Here is an 18,273-nt window from a genome sequence, read left to right as displayed (position 1 = left end):
AGGCAAGTACATCATGAAGACATCGAAGAAGATGAAGGCTACCCTCAAAGACAGAATGATGAAGAAGAAGAACCTCAAGAAGAACCTCAAGAAGAACCAGAGGAGCAGACAAGAATAGAAGAAAAGACTCCATCCAGATATGTTTAGAAGAATCATCCAGAATCTCAGATTATGGGGCAGAAAGAAGCAGGTGTACAAACAAGAAGAACAGTTGCAGAAGCTTCAAGCTATTTGGCATTACTCTCCTCTACTGAACCACAAAGTGTGAAAGAGGCATGCAAAGATGAATGTTGGGTGAAAGCAATGGATGAAGAACTTGAGCAAATCGAAAAGAATAACACTTGGGAGCTGGTTCCTAGACCAAAGGATAAGAATGTTATCGGAACAAAATGGGTCTTCAAAAACAAATTGAATGAAAATGGAGAAGTAATTAGAAACAAAGCCAGACTTGTTTGTAAAGGGTATGCGCAGCAAGAAGGAATAGACTTTGAAGAAACCTTTGCTCCGGTTGCAAGACTTGAGGCCATCCGAATGTTCCTTGCTCTCTCAAGTTTTCAAAACTTCAAAGTATTTCAAATGGACGTGAAATCAGCCTTTCTGAATGGAGACCTGGAAGAAGAAGTATACATTGAACAGCCAGATGGGTTCATTCTTGGAAATGATCCAAATCTTGTATGCAGATTGAAAAAGGCTCTCTATGGTCTCAAACAAGCTCCAAGGGCTTGGTACTACCGTTTGGACAAATATCTTCATCAACAAGGTTTTTCAAAAGGATCAGCAGATAGCAATCTTTATATAAAAGTTGAAAATGACAAATTGCTAATACTGGTTGTGTATGTAGATGACATTATTTTTGGGAGCAATGAAGAAGCTATGAGTCAAAGCTTTGCCTCGGTAATGCAGAAAGAATTTGAAATGTCTTTGCTAGGAGAACTGACATATTTCCTTGGTTTACAAATCCAACAAAAAGAAGGAGGAATCTTTTTATCTCAAACCAAGTATCTCAAACAGATTTTGAAGAAATATGGTATGGAAGATGCAAAACCAGTATGTACACCCATGGTCACAAGATGTAGCCTCAGTGCAAATGATGAATCTGCAGCAGTACATCAACCAACCTACAGATCTATGATTGGAAGCTTACTTTATTTGACAGGTACCCGACCGGACATCATGCATGCAGTTGGAATAGTTGGAAGATTTCAGGCAAATCCGAAGGAGACTCATCTTCAGGCAGTGAAGAGAATTTTCAAATATCTTCAAGGGACTCAAAATTATGGCTTATGGTATCCTAGAGATACAGATCTTACACTTCATGCTTATACAGATGCAGATTGGGCCGGAAGCGTGGATGACAGGAAAAGCACAAGTGGTGGTGCGTTCTTTATGGGTTCCAGACTGGTATCTTGGTTCAGCAAGAAACAGAGTTCGATTGCCTTGTCTACAGCTGAAGCGGAATATGTTGCTACTGCATCTTGTTGCACTCAACTCCTTTGGATGATGCAGACTTTGCAGGATTTTCAAATCACTTGTACTCCACCTATCCCCATCTTATGTGATAACACAAGTGCAATCAACATCTCAAAGAATCCGGTTATGCATTCAAAAACCAAGCACATACCAATCAAGTACCATTTTCTCCGGGAACAAGTACTTGAACAGAAGGTCAAGTTGGAGTATGTTCCTTCTAAGGAACAAGTTGCTGATATTCTCACCAAACCATTGCCCAGGGACACTTTTGAATACCTCAGGCAAAAGCTGGGAGTTGTTGATGCATCATCTTATTGTTGAACCTTTTCTGATTGATGGTACAGGTTCAGGGGGAGCATATAATGCATTTTTGGCATTATGGAGGATGGTCAGAAGGAGATCTTGGAAATAGCTGCAATATGTCTCTATCTCTTTCATGGTGGATTATGGTTCTTTTCTGGTTCATTTTTCAGGGGGAGCATGATCTAAGGGGGAGCATACCCCTTTGCCCTTGATGTCAAAGGGGGAGAATGAAGCTGAAGTTTGTGAGGTTGCCATCAAGTCCAAAGGGGGAGATTGTTGGCATTATGTTTCTGGTATGGCTATTTGTTACAGATGTTGTACTTGATGGCAACTCCCGTGGCAGGCTCTCAATTTGTTGAAAATTAAGAAGTACGCAGGAAATCAGTTCAGAAGGTGCGTACCCGCAGGTACACCATGTAGGGACTGCGTCCAGATACGCAGGCCAGCCGTTCAGGAGGTGCGTACCCCAGTGCACACATTTCAAGGCAGAGAAAAGCACACGTGGGGGTTTCTTATATTTTACTCTTGGTATCTAGCCGACGGTATTGTGTTATTATGGTGTTGGCTCGTGGTATTGTTCCATGATTTGAGGAGGAGCTTGCCTATATAAAGCAAAGGAGATCACTTGGCTAAGCATCTTTTGCAATTGAATATCTTTAGATCTGAAATATTGGGTTATGGTCTTAAAAGCTTGATCTATATGAAAGGGAAGTTGAAGGCGAATCTGTGAAGGGTGATCTCTCGAGTGCATGATCAGATCTGAGCAATTGTGCCACTCTGGTGGACTGCCTATTCGGCCCTAATCAGAAGGACGCAGGTGTTTAACAGAAGAGCTGTGTGGGTACGCAGTGCAGAAACAGGAGATCTGCGTGGGGACGCAAAGCAGAAACAGGAGACCTGCGTCGGTACGCAGAGCAGAAGAAGGAGACCTGCGTGGGTACGCAGAGCGACTAAGGTTCAGGTGCGTCCGTGCAGTAAAAATACGCGGCGCGATAGTATTTCCAGGTGCGTCCGTACGCGGTGCGATAGTATTTTTGGGTGCGTCCCTGCAGTAACAGTACACGGCGCGATAATGTCTCTGGGTGTGTCCCTGCAGTAATAATACGCAGCGCGGTTCAAGGTACAGTGCGTGGGCACGCAGTTCGGCAGAAGGATTCCTGCGGGTATATGCAGGAAAGCAGAAGGTGAATAGCGTAGCGACGCAGGCCACAGAAGGGAAAACTGCGTATCTGTATTAAAATGTTCTGTTGACTGAAATTTTCTGTTGATAAGGTGTTGTGGGTTAGTTCTGTTATTGCTGATCTGATAACTGTAGTGGACTGTAACCTTTATGTACTTGATGATCATTTGATGCTTTATGAAAAGAAGTAGGGGGTTGTAGCTCCCTTCCAGGAGAGACTGGAAAACGAGAGAGAGAGAGTTGTAGCTCTCTGCAGGTTGCAGCCTGCGTACTGGTAAAGGACTACACCAGTACAAAACCATTGTAAAAGAAGTTTCTAAGTTGAAAGAAGATAGAGACATATTGCAGCAGGTGGTTTTCACCCACATTGGGTTTCCACCTTACATCTTGTGTTCTTTGGTGTGACTATCTGTTTTTCTTTGTTCATGCTCATTATTTTATGGTACTGACATGCAAAAATAATTCAAAGAACAAATAAGGAAGATTGATTAAAAGAATTAGATAATACTGATTCACCCCCCCCTCAGTATTATTTCCAACAGAAATTGCTAATTAAAAGGAGAATCCCTAGATAAAAGGGAGCTCTAACAAGTCCCTAATTAAGAGGGAGTTTGGGAAAGTTCCTGGCCAGAGGGAACTTGGGTACATTCCTTTAAAGGAATGAACATATCTTCCCTAGTTAAGAGGGAGAGATAGACCCAACATTCTTGTCTTCACATCGGAAGAAAAAATGGAAGGATTGGGTAACCATCTAGCATCCCATACTCTTTGAGGATGTGTAGGGCATCCAAGATAAGAGTAGGTAAGAGAAATGATATTCTTTGAGGGCTTGGAACCCAAGATAACAATAGTCCTAAAAGGTCATACTCAGTGAACACCCGGGTGGGTATGTACCTTGAGAGACAATGATGAAGGTCTCTATAGTCATTAGTCTCGCCAATATTGTGCTCTGATCTACTGAGAGATAGAGCTACCAGTCAAGGCCTTGCTATGGAAGCAATGTTGGTTACTATGATTCTATAACAAATGGATTGCCAATACGCTTTCTCCTATGTGAATTCTTCAAAATTGAGAATGTCCAAATGCCTTGTAAATGATTTATGAATACCTCCCTAGTTAAGAGGGAGTGTTGAAGAAAGTGTAACTAGGTGCAGTCTTGATAAATGTAATTTTGATCTTTGTACTTATAAGAGAAAAGAAATATTATTTTTTTCATTTATAACAATGAGTTTCTTTCTCATTGAATAGGTCAAGCACATGTTTGAGTGCTTCTAGGAAGTCAAAGAATCAATGTATTTGTTGAAGAGCCTTATGGGTTTGTTACACCATGTAAAAATATGTATTAGAGTCAAAAGAAGACCTCCAAGAAAAGTCTGAAGCCTCCTCCATATGTCAGCATCATAAAGGGAAGCAATTCGAATTATAGAGATTAGGTTGGCCTCAAGTTATCAAGTTGGCCTAATAGGAGGGGTAAACTCTTATATAAAGGGCCATTCGACCTCTTCAATACAAAGAAATTCATATATGAAATCTATGAAGGAGATGAAGAGAAAAGGTTACCAAAAATTCAAGGAAAGGATCCTCTAGTGTAGCGAAGAAGGAAGGAAGAAAACGAGTTTTAGAGGGTTGTTTTAGGGCCTATTAACATGTGCAAAGGAAGGGAAGCTCATTCTGCTGTCATAACAATCCTCCTATTGCAATCACCCAAAGAGAATTAATTGGGTTAGAAAAGTGTGCCTATTAGGCCTCTTACTCAAGTGAAGAAGGAGAATACTCAAGCGAAGGAAAGAGAAGGAATCACACACAATTTTCTTGAAGATATACCCTCACATGTGTGAAGAATTAGGGTCACACTGCTACTACATTAGATCTGCAACTAGATCAAAAGGTACAACTCGATTGGGTAAAGAATAAGGCCCTCTTCCTAAGTGATGAAATATACATCTCAAACAAAGGAACACAAAAAATATCTCTTCTAGGGAAAGCATAAATAGGGTTGCTATCAGTTGCCAGAAGAAGAATGTAATGGGAGGACGAAGTGCTGGAAGAAGGAGGATGAAGTGCTGCAAAAGAAAAAAGATTGACTTTGTTGGAAATAATACTGGGAGGGGGGTGAATCAGTATTATCAGTTCAATTATTTTTCATTTCCTAAATAGATTTATATACACTACTTCTGTGAAGTGAACTAGCGTGTACATGCTACTGTTATTAGATAAACCAGTGTATACTGAGAGAACTTATTATTTAATCAATTTATCATGAGTTTATCTTTAATCAGTGCATCAGTAACTTGTTAAGAAATGCAATAAATCCATAATAAACAATCAAACATAAGAAACACACATGAACACCAAGATTTAAGGTGGAAACCCAATGCAAGAGAAAAAATACCCACTGTTGTCGTCTCTGTCTTCTTTTAATAATAAGAAAATCTGTTTACAATCTTGTATTGGTGCAGACTCATACCAGTATGAAGGAACCCACCTGCAGAAGGCTACAACTTTCTCTCATTTTCCAGCTTCTACTGGAAGGGAGCTACAACCCCTAGCTCTTGTACTAGCCAATGTGTTTACTAGTACATAGGCGGTGACCTATAGAAGGCTACAACCTTCTCTCTTTTTCAAGGGAGCACGTTTCATAAATTTTCAGACTGGATGCTCCTCGTACACAACAATACAAATGAAGGCCTCATTTCATCAAAGTTTCATACTGGACCCATCAGAAACTTTGAATCTCAAATTGCATCAACCAACAATAAGTTAATCTGAACAATCAGATCACTGTCACCATAATGTTGTGCTGAACCCAGAAACTTGCATCATCATTCAGAATCAGAAGTAACTTCAAAAATCATGCATCAGAGTCTATACGCTACTTTACTGAACCCAACCTACATGTATACGCTACTTCCTTTAACCAAAACTGCGTATACCCTCAAAACTACTGAAACATAAAACTTCTGAATCAAGTATGTGCCAACCAGCTATATACTGAACATCTATTGTCAATTTACTGAGCTTTAATCAGGTAGTAGCAGAGAAAACCCTTCTTACTTAGACAATAAATCAATGAGACACCAAAATCCTTATGCATTCAATTTTAAAGTCAGATCTAAGAAGACTTCATTGATAGACAATAGTAAAACAATAGAACTGATCAGATAGATCAGTCAGATTTGAATAATAGGCTTTTCTTTTGTATACGCTACTTGGAAGAGTAGAACCTGCGTGTATACGAGATTTTACCGAGACAAACTAGCATATAGATCTGCAAATATTAACTCATAACTTTGCTGCTATTCTAGACTTCAGACAAACCCAAATCATGACATTTAAAGAATAAAACAGGTGTATAGCCTGATTATCTTGTTTATTCAAAGGTATCACTGCGTTGGACCCCAGTTCCTAATGGGGCAAAAATTCCACCTATTTAATCACTGACGGGGGGGGCGATGATAATTTTATGAGCCCCCCTTGGTGGGGGTTCGCAGGTAGCGCTCCCGAAGCTAAAAATATATGTAAAGTTTCCTTGTAAAATATTGTAATTTCGTAGTCAATCTGGGTTGTTCATTAGGCAGATTATTTGACGGTAGAAGTTATGTTAATTAAGAGGTTTTTCCCCTAGAAAGAAACCCCTTGATTTATATGAGGGAGTTGTATTCCGACTATATATGCGTATTTTGAGCGAGAAATATAGATGAGATTGTGTGAGAGTGAAGGGGAAATTACAACGGATCTGCTTTAGGTTGTATCTCTTCATTTTGTTGGATAATATAAAAGGACTGGTTGTTTCTCCGTGGACGTAGCCCAAATTGGGTGAACCACATATATTTGTGTCTCTCTTTTTTTATGCATTTTCTAGTTTGTGTTTCTGTAATATTTTGTGCGTTCCATTGCTCTGTAATATATAAATTTCCAACAACATGGAGGATGATGATATTTTGCAACGCAAGCCATGGCAACCATGAGTATCCAGAAAAATTTCAGTCGCACAAGGAGAAGGTGGCTCACTCGGGTTTTGAGGTTTTGTAGATATGAGAAGAAGAAGATAGGGTTGAAAGAGACACAAACACGTGTAAGGCAAAATATAATCCAACACAACATCTGTAACTACCTTCTAGTGCAATATTCTCTATCGATGATCTAATGGTTGAACATTATTCCATTGTCTTCTAATGGATTTCTTCACAAAGGGAACACCTTACGCGTGATAAGAATCCTAAACTACATAAAATGAATTTGACATTGAGTGTTTCAAACTAGTAAGTGTGCTAATAAAGAATAAGAATCACATCTTGAGGTTTTTATCTTAACAGACTTATGTGCATTGATGAGGAACAAAATGTTATATCACACTCATGAGACTATTTTTGTCCATATTATTATTGTTCATCAATAGTGATACTTGTAATTTTTTTAAATAAAAAATATAATAATAAACCATACAAAATCAAACAATAATACTCTTACATTTCTCTACATTTATGGATATTAGTCTTTTGGCTTTTAAATCTACACATATTCCACACATGCTCACCCTTACTTTCTTGAGTATTCTAATCTATGGAAAATCACCAATCTAAAGTCTAATGAAATATGCCTAGTTTTATATGTTAACATATACTTTTTATACGTAATCCACACTTTTGTTTTAACATAGATATCTTGAAAATGTATAACTTCCTTATTTAGAATATGCTCTCTGTTCAATTTCCTGAGATGCTCTACTTCTGTATTAGGAATTCATCCTTTTCCATATAAGGATGAAACAATATTTTAGGTTGATTGTACTATTCACACTTTAGTTATTTAGATTTTTTTGGAAAATGTTTCTCTACAAATTTTCCTTTTTTATTAATAAAATTTGAAAAATATTTAGCCTTTTATCACTTCATACTAATTAAAAGTACACATTTTGCAATTTTATAAAAATATACATTTTACAATTTTATAAAAATATTATTATAGTTGGTAAACATTTTTGGGTGAGTGCCAATGTTGAAATTATGTATAGTTTTATTTATGTAACAATCTGCATACTTCTTTCTATCTATCTATGTAGCAAATTTAGAGTGAGATCATTCATTATGATGGTCTAATTTTGAATTGGTGTTATTCTTATGCAATCAACCACCTCTATATTATTTTAGTATGTCTATATTGAAGAAATTATTTCATTAGATATGACATTTTCAAATAGTACATCATTATCCATAAAAATAGGTTTTTCATGATATTTTATTTATTGGATTCTTTGAGAAAGAGAAGCTATATAAATATTAAAATTATATTCCATTGAATATTCAATGTGTTCAAATTTGGAAATTGTTATCTAAATATGTTCAATGTGTTCAAATTTGGAAATTGTTATCTTATCAGATTTAGAGGCTCATAACAATCAATTGAGGTCGACATATTATTTCTTTTACAAAAATAAAATAAAACAATAGATATTTTATCATCCTTTTCTTCTGATGACATGTAAAGAATTTAAGAAGACTAGGCCACCTCACAGCACTCATGCCATCAAGAGGGTGTAAGGGGAAAGAGAGCACAAGCACTAGTTCCATCCTCAAAGAAACATGCAAGCTACTTCAAAGGGTATTATATGGAATAGTATGATGATTACAACTTCTCTTGCATGTGATATTTCTTTGCCTTCCTCTATTTTATTGATAGTCCTCCTTGAATTCATTACCAAGGTTGGTGAGAAATTAAAGGTATGGAATGCCTTTGCTAATTCTATACCTTTTTCTTTCAAACATAGTTATGGATTTTGGTAGTGATTGGTCCTTTTCACCAAGGTCAGGGGTAGGCATGACACATTGCCACTATTGTCTAAGGGGATTGCATAGGGGTCTCAGGCAATGTGAAAAAGTTGTTGCAAAAGGAAAATTACAATGTGATCTATTTAGCATAGCAATAGAAATGGTGGAAATAGGGTTCAAGAAGTAGATTTTGGAAACAAATAGAGTTTGAGATCAATGTGTGGTTGAGAAATAAAGTACATTAAGGGCTTGAGGGAATGGGAGGAAGAAACAAATGCTTTCATGTCAATTCACACAAGAAATTAATTGAAAATTTCCTTTCAATTAATATCTCTACAATTTTTGGTAGGGTACATCATGGTCGATCCCAAACTTTGTTTAATTTCATCCCTCCCTGCCAAATCTATGGAAATATTGCAGGACTTATCCTTTGGTATTTTTGGGGCCAGAACAAAGCACTCGATTATTCATTGTTCTTGTCACTCTGTGTAATGGAAGCTTATGTAGGGATTGGCTATACAACCTTGGACATTAACCCTAGCATGATGCATATGGAAAATGAAGGACCATAGTTCCAAGTGGAGTGTGATAGTAAAATTCAAGATGTATATGGAATTTGTTTTTTCCTTAAATGTTGGCCTCTATGTATGATTTTGGTTGATGGCTAGGAGTGGGATTAAACACTTCAATATGGTAATTTTTTTTTCTTCCTAGCTCCTTATCTCAAGTATGCTTGTGGAACTTATCCATAACAAAAGCTTTTATCTCTTTGTTGTTTATGGGACACACGTTCAAGCAAATACCCCATTTACTAAACCATTTGTTATTTTGCTGCATCCAAGTTTTTTTATTGTTGCACAATCTGTCATTAAAGACAACCTTAGGCCATCTACCCTCTTCCATTTTCTCAACTTTTTTTAAATATCTTATGACTCGCACCATAAAAATTGCTTCAATAGGAGCAACCCCTGTTTCACTTAACAAGATAGCATAAGGAACTGCACTTTTAATCTTGAATTTGTTTATAATCAAACACTTCCGAATTTTCTCAATTTGTCTCCATTGCATGTCAGATGTACTGCTGGCCCAATTTGAGTGGTTTTCCAGTCCCATAACTCTCCCACTCTATACCTATTTTGAAAAACATAAAATGCTTTCCAACCCCCCAAAGTTCTTTTCTTTCTACTACATCCCAACTTAGATTTTTATTGAAGTCAATTCAGAGGTATTTGTAATCACAACTTCTTCCAGAATGTTGCCATCAAAGTAGAACTTATGCTAGTTATGTTTTATTTTCTTAGAGAAACCACTACTTTTTTTTTTGCTAATATTGACTTGCATCCCCACACTTCTAAAACTGATTCATAAATTTCATTAGGTAGCTATTGTTATATACATGAATGTGACTGATCAGTTCATCTTCTTGATGACTGTTCACATTCCACATTCACCCAATCGCAGAGGATTAGGTGTCAACATTCCCCCCCTTAATCTGAAGGGATGTTGGTGAGTCCAAGCATCGTTCTGAATCTTTCAAGCTTTTCTCTTCCAAGCGCTTTGGTGAAGATGTCTGCAATTTGCTCATTTGTGGAACAATGATGAAGATGGATTGTTTTGGCCTCAACATGATGTCGGATCAGATGATATTTAGTATTGATATGCTTTGTACGATCATGGAACTTTGGGTTCTTGGCCAACTTTATTGCAGAGGTGTTGTCAATCATGAGTGGAGTTGATTGTACTTGTTTTACCTGCAAATCTTCAAGAATTTTCCTGAGCCACACAATTTCTTTCGTTGCTTCAGCTGCTGCCACGTATTCTGCTTCTGTTGTGGAATCTGCGGGAACTGATTGTTTGCGTGATCTCCAAGAGACAACTCCTGATCCAAGACTCATAGCATATCCTGAAGTAGATACTCCAGTTTCTTTGTCTCCATCGAAGTCTGAATCAGAGTATCTAATCAAGCTGAAGTCGTCCACCTGTGTATACTTGATTCCAAGGTCTTGAGTTCCCTTCAAGTACCTTAGAACTCTTTTTGCAGCAGACCAATGTCCGTCACAAGGCTTTTGCATAAACCTGGAGAGGATTCCAACATCAAATGAAATGTCTGGTCTGGTAGTAGTGAGGTAGATGAGACTTCCTATAAGCTGTCTATACTTTGTTGCATCCTCAAATTCCTTTCCTTCAATAGATGTGAGCTTTAAGTTTTGTTCCATTGGAGTAGAAAGAGGATTGCACTCTGTCATGCCAAATCTGTTTAACAAATCTCCAATGTATTTCTTTTGAGAAAGAAATATGGATTTTGGATGTTGGGTTACTTCAATGCCAAGATAGTAATGAACATAGCCCAAGTCAGTCATTTCAAACTTTTTCCTAATTCTTTCTTTATGGATGCAATATAGCTTTCATTGTTCCCTGTCATTAAAAGATCATCTACATATACCACAATATATACCACTGTTTTGCCAACTTTCTTGACAAATAAAGTTGCATCATCAAGATCAAAATGATTGAAGTTGAGTTTCAGAAGATGCTCAGTTAATTTTTCATACCAGGCTCGCGGTGCTTGTTTGAGGCCATACAAGGACTTCACAAGTTTGCATACTTTTTGTTCATGTCCTTTCACAGCAAATCCTTCAGGCTAGGACATAAAAACATTCTCTTTTAGATCTCCATTCAAGAATGCAGTCTTTACATCCATTTGATGGACTTTCCAACCGTTCTGAGCTGCTAGTGCAAAGAGTGTCCAGATGGTGGCCCATTTTGCTGTGGGGGCAAAAGTTTCCTCATAATCGACCCCTTCCTTCTGTGCAAAACCTTTTGCCACAAGCCTAACTTTGTGCTTGTCAAGTGAGCCATCAGCTTTGTACTTGTTCTTGTAGACCCACTTGCAGCCAATTGGTTTTGTTCCAAATGGTGGGTCAACCAGCTTCCAAGTGCCATTCTTTATGAGGGCATCATACTCCTTTTTCATCGCTTCTTTCCATTCATCATGAGAAGCAGCTTCTTTGAAGGAAGTTGGTTCAAAATATGTAGACAAGTTCAATTCACAATCATAAGTAACATCCATATCAACAGGTGAATTAGAGTCATCTACATCACCTCCATTTTGTCGGTTTGAATTTCTGGTTCCTGTTTTTCCAATTTCATCAGGATGAACACTTTCAAGTGTCTTTGTCAGCCACTTTGGGGGACCTTTCTGAGATGGTCCAGGCTGCTCTGTTGATTGAGTTGGGACTGAATCAAGATTGAGTCTCCCAATTCTATCAATTACATCACTTAAAGCATCATCCGTTGTTGGAGTTTCATGCAGGGGAGATTGTTCTTCAGAAGAAGATTCCACATGTTGTTCTAGTATAGGAATGCCCCCTTCAAGATGTGGAATCTGATTATCAAATTCTTGAAATGATTTCGTTTTTGCGAATCTATCCAAGCGATCAAGTTGCCACTCAACAACATTGTCAGATTTGGATGATTCAAGAAAAATGACATCTCTAGATACAACAAACTTTTTATTTACTTCATCATAGAGGCGGTATGCTTTAGATGTGTTTGAATACCCCAGGAAGATACAATTACGACTTCTAGCACCAAGTTTGTTTCTATGTACCTTTGGTATCAAAGCATAACAGGTGGAACCAAAGATCCTGAGATGTTTTACCGAAGGAACATGTCCATACCACAATTCATAAGGAGTCTTGTTTCTTATAGAATTAGATGGACATCTATTCTTTATATATGCAGCACATAGAACAGCATCAGCCCAAAACATTATCTTTACATTTTTGAAGAAAAGCATGGATCGTACCATATTCAAAATTGTTCTATTCATTCTTTCTGCTACACCATTCTGTTGGGGATTATAAGGTACAGTTGTTTGATGTTTAATCCCATGTTGGCGACGATAGTGTTCAAATTCATTTGATGTATATTCTTTTCCATTATTAGTGCGAATAGACCCAATATGAGATTGTGCATCATTTTCAATCCATTTATGAAAATTCTTGAATGTTTGAAAAGCATCAGATTTGTTCTTCAATAGATAAACCCAACACATTCTGGTGTAATCATCAATAAATGTCATGATGTATTTATTTCCATTTGCAGAATGAACAGGCATTGGACCACATAAATCTGAATGAATGAGTTTGAGCTTCCTATGTGCTCTTGAATGTGAATCATGAAAAGAATGTTTGCTATGCTTTCCTAGAATGCAAGCATCACATTGCTTATGTTTCCTAGGAATTGTAGGCAAACTAGCAACACCATTTTTCTTCAATAAGCAGAGACTGTCATAGTTTAAATGTCCAAATCTAGCATGCCATAATAAACTTGATGGAAGTGTACCTTCTTCATGATGAGAAATATATGAGAAATGTTGTGCATGAGCAGAGGTTCCTTGCAGTTTGAGAAGCCTTTCTTCTTCTATTCCCCTCATGACAAGTGAGTGGTCAGATGCTTTTCTTACCTCAAGCTTGCCATCAAACATATGAATGGAGTGACCTTGCTGGCGGATGTGGACCAAGGACAACAAGTTTCTCTTGAGCTGTGGGAGATATAGAACATGATCCAGAAGAAAGTTTGGAACACCAGGCAGTTTAAGCCTGATTGTGCCAAGCCCTGATGGCTTGATTTTTGACTGATCTGCAAAGTATACTGCTCCATCAACATTGTCAGTGAAATCTTCAAAAAAATCTTTCCTATGAGTCATATGACAGGTTGCTCCTGAATCAAGAAACCAATCATTTTTCGAAGAAGCAAGTGAAGCATTAAACAAATCTTCATTTACTCCAATGTTACATTGTGCCTCAATACAATGAGCGGATTCAGGTGCTTTACCTTTGTCTGTATCCTCAGTTTTACCTTTCTGCTAGTTTCTTTTCTGCTCAATTTTGTCCCATGGTAGCTTGCATGTAGAAGCATCATGTGATCCATTTCGTTTGCAGCGAATGCAATGCAGATCTGCTTTTTCTCCTTGAGAATGTCTGCCCCCCCTGCCTCTGAAGTATCTTCCTCTTCCTCTTCGTCCACCTCTTCCTCTTGTAGAATATTGAGCAGGATGCTTTTCTTTATGAGCAAGGCAAACAGTCTCTTCAGAAGATTCAGGGACTGTCTTCTTTCCAAAGGCTTTCTCTCTTTCAACAAACTTTTTCACAAGAGAGTCAAAGGTTATATCTTTAAGATTTCCATTTGCTTGTAAAGACTCAAGATAATTGTAATAAGTAGGATAGAGTGCCTTGAGAAAAGCAATAAGAGGGATATCCAGCTCAACCTTAGTGGATTTGATATCATGCATTATGGATTTAACTTCAGATGCAAGAGCAAGAGGATCATTATTTTTCAGTTCAAGAGTGAAGAGTTTAATCATGAGCTGAACAACTTCAAGTGCAGAATGTGAGTCATAGAGTTCTTTGAGCTTTTGTAAAGCTTCAAAGGCAGTTGAATATGATGAAATATGGCGACTTACTTCTTCATTTACAGATGCTGCGATTAATGCATATGCTTTGCTATTCTTGTTATCCCAAATGACGAGCTCTTTGTTTGATGTAGGCTGTACTGGGTCATTGTATCCTTCTCCGACACACACTCCCTTCCACAATTCATTGAAGATGAGGGTGTGTTTTATCATCCGGGACCATTCAGGATAGTTCTCCTTGCCAGTGAGAACTATCCCTACCATAGAGATGATTGAATGCATTCTGTAAAAGTTCTTCTGCTGAAAAAAAAATCCTTATGTCACAGCCTTATGCACTTTATTTTCCTCTAACGTTTGATAGAAGCATCAGCATCACTTCAATATATCATGCAATACTACTATGTTAAAAAAACGCACAAGGGATCACTTCAATATATCACTTCAATATATATCAATATATCATGTAATACCACTTTGAAAGCAGCGCAATATATCACTGTATCACTTCAATGTATCAATATGCAATACTATTTTGAAAGCAGCGCAGTACATGACTATATCATTTCAATGTATTAATATATCACTTCAATATATCATCTAATACTATTTTGAAAGCAGCGCAATATATAAATGCTTTAAAAATTTTGAATGATACTGCACAATACTCAAACTTTTTAAACTCTCAGTCTTCACTGTTTCAGCAAATTGAGTCTCTTGCAAGCACAGAACAGTGTACTCTGCTCCATCGTCGGTCAATTTGTGAAATTGCTGTAGCGGCTGCAAAACATGGAAAGCGGCCTTCGCTGCATTTTCCTACCCCCGCCTACAAATCATCCCATCATCAATTACATCATTGAGATCAGAACCTCAATGGCGCCATATGCTGCCGATTGCCTCACTTTCTCACTCTCTCCTGATGATCCAGAAGCAGACGAAAACAATGGTCTAATCCGGCGTTGAAGAGTTGGGAAACGACACAATGCCCATCCCAAGTCTAAAAAGTCGAAACGAAGGCTGCGACAACCTGCTATTGTCACGCTGGCCTATGCAAAAATAATGAAGAGGCTGAACTTTTGTGGTTAATATGCCATAAGATATGGTGGCCTAAGATATGCCATAAGATATGGTTGCCGGCGCTTCTTCACCCTTCGTAGACAAAACTCTGGCTCCTGGAGACACAGTGCTAGACCTAACGCGACTCAATAATCAGACTCTCAGACTGGGCGGCGGTCTTCATCAAGACTGTGACAATGTTACTGTAACAAAGGTTGGTAGGCTCAGGTATACAAAGCCAAACAAATATTGGGTTGAAGGCTCACAAAAAAAGGTATACACCTGCCGTGGAAGACAAAATTAGTGGCATTGTTGTTGATAGCAAGTCTGATAACTTTCTAGTGGACATAAAAGGTCCAACATGGGCTTTTCTACCCGTTCTTGCATTTGAAGGTGGAACAAGGAAGAACATACCAAAGTTTGAGACTGGTCAACTGATTCATACTGCAGACCACTCCTTCCATCTTCCTTTATCGATCGAGATTTATAATCAAAATTGCTCTGCTTTTTACTTTAAACGGTGCGCAAAGCAGAATCTCTTTTATCGTCTTACTTCATAATTATCCGCCGAACTGTACGATTTTTGGTTTGGTTGTATTATTCGGATTTGATATTTGGTGTTTGTATGAAGCAGATTTGGTGTAATATGGAATCAAAGCAAGGGAGGGTTTTTCTTGGTGGGATACCATGGGAGACAACAGAGGAGCGACTGAAGGATTATTTTATGACATTTGGTGATTTAGTGGAAGTGGTGATCATGAAGGATAAGTTCACAGGCAGGTCACGAGGGTTTGGCTTTCTTGTTTTTGCAGATCCAACTGTGGCAGAAAGACTTCTCTTGGAGATGGCCGAATAGTAAGTTTCTTTTCTTAACCTCTTCTTCTTTTCTCGTGACTTGAAGATTTATGAGTAGCATGTTATAACTGGTTCATGTTTCTGTCTTCTTCTGCAAATATTTAGGTGGAAGTTAGAAAAGCAATTTCCAGAGATGAGCAGAACAACATAAATAGGAGTAGGGATATTACACATGGTTATAGTGGCCAATATAAAAGTAGACAAAGAAGATATTTGTGGGTGGCCTACCACCCACTGTTACTGAGAATGACTTGAGGGAATATTTTAACCAGTTTGGTACAATCACCCATGCAGTTGTGATGTATGATCCTGTAACTCAATCGTCTCGAGGGTTTCGCTTCATCACATTTGACTCGGAAGATACTGTAGATATTGTTGTGCAAACACACTTTTATGAGCTCAATGGGAAGATGGTTGAAGTCAAATGATCAGTGCCCAAGGAACTTTCTACTGGCCATGGTCGTTTTCCTGTAGGTAGAGGAGGGAATTTTAGTTTCAGCAATGCGCGTGGCTTCAATTCTACTCCAATTCCTTCAGCGGGCCATTTTCCTCCAATGAACACTGGTTATAGTGCTGCAGTGGGAGAAACAGGTAGCTATTCTTCATATGGACCTGCTGGGTATAATGTTTCCAGTTATGGAACTGCTGCAGGATATGGACCTGCCATTACTGGTGATGGCTATGGTAACACTAGTTTTGTAAACAATATTTCTAGCACTGGGAGAATCTATGGAGGAGCACCCATTAGCTACGGAGGTCCTGTTTCCTACGGAGTAGACACTGCAGGGAATGGAGGATTATATGGCAATGGTGCTACACCGACTCCAGGTTCAAGTATGTGGGGTGCTCCAGCCATGCCTTATGGAAACACAGGTAGCTTTGTTGGATATGAAGACACAAGGAGTAGGGGCATTAATTCCTATGGAGCAGCTCAAGTAGACAATGGGCAGTCAAATGGCAACAATGCTGGTTATGCAGCACAGAACAATCTTTGAAATGGGAGTCGCACCATATGGCTCAGACAGTGTGGGATATGGAGATGCATAGAGGGACACATGTCACAGCTCTAGTAATGGAGACTCCTCTAAGAGAACGAGATCAACAACTAGAAAGATTGTGGGAGTTGAGTCAGGCTTATAGCATATCAACGAGCCGTGTACTAGATTATCTGGTTAATCAACAGTAATCACTGAGAATTTGATCATGAGAATACAAAAATATATTTATCTATTTTTTCTGTTAAAACTATTTTAAACATAGTTTTAACGGCGAGTTTTTATTATTTTTACTTGACCTATTTTACTACATGAATTGTATTTCAATTACAATTTTAATGAACATTTATGTTTATAAAGTTGATTACTGTTAAAAATTGTAAATATTTACATTGTAATAAGTGTTTTTTAATGGCAAATATAATTCCTTATATCTCTGATGTTAAGGATCAAAAAGTATATTGGAACAAACCACTCATTGTAATTCTAGATCTCGTCTATTATATTATGAGGCTATAACGTCACACATATTGGGGTCACACATATTGGGGTTTCACTTAACGAACCTTTGACATAGCATGTGGGTTAATGACATACTAAACAATACATTTAATTTGACCACATTGGAAAATACATCTAATTTAACTCTTGAGCCTTGGGTGTTGCTGGCCCACGCTTTGCCCTGCCGCCATGGGTGCTGCTACCTTTGCGAGTCTGCCCATGGCCGTGCGACCCTTCACCTCTACTCACCCCTTGCTTGCCACCTCTGCGGCCTCCTCTCACACCTACATTGCCTTTCTCCACACGCCTAGATGTTTTCACACCTTGATGGGGCGTCACTGTGACCAGAGCTTGGTTTGTCACCCCTTCAAAAGCAAGGGCAACAGGGGAGGAAGAGCACCCCCTTTGCACTGATAGTTTCATAGCTTCCCTCGGTGGAGGCATACTTTGAACATTCACTAAACACCAAACTTTACACCCAAAAGAACACTCCCCATAGAGAGAAGACTCGAGCACAACCACTCAAAATAACATGAATTCACCAAGATGGCTCCTACCCACGAGGGATCACCCCCACCAGATAATCCTAACACCTCCACCTTCTAGAATACCACCAAATATGGAGGGCCACTCAGGGATAGGGGAGCTGTTTCAGTCTCATGCAATCTGGAGCATTACCTTGGGTCCCCTATTTTGCAGGTTGTGTTGACCCAGCTATAGGGGAGCTGTTTC

At 38.4% G+C, this 18,273-nt stretch overlaps 2 pseudogenes; one reads left to right on the top strand and one right to left on the bottom strand.

Moving 5' to 3' along the window:
* The window catches only part of LOC149221166 (serine/threonine-protein kinase AFC2-like), a 77,857-nt pseudogene that overhangs the window by 52,194 nt on the left and 7,390 nt on the right, over nucleotides 1-18,273 (bottom strand).
* LOC149221167 (heterogeneous nuclear ribonucleoprotein 1-like) lies at nucleotides 15,837-17,040 on the top strand (annotated as a pseudogene).

The sequence above is a fragment of the Pinus tabuliformis genome, chromosome Q, assembly GCF_031772625.1.
Source record: "Pinus tabuliformis cultivar Carrire ecotype Pingquan chromosome Q, CPIR1, whole genome shotgun sequence".
NCBI lineage: Eukaryota > Viridiplantae > Streptophyta > Pinopsida > Pinales > Pinaceae > Pinus > Pinus tabuliformis.
Note: the sequence above shows the minus strand (reverse complement) of the source record. Positions and strands in the feature narration are given on the sequence as shown.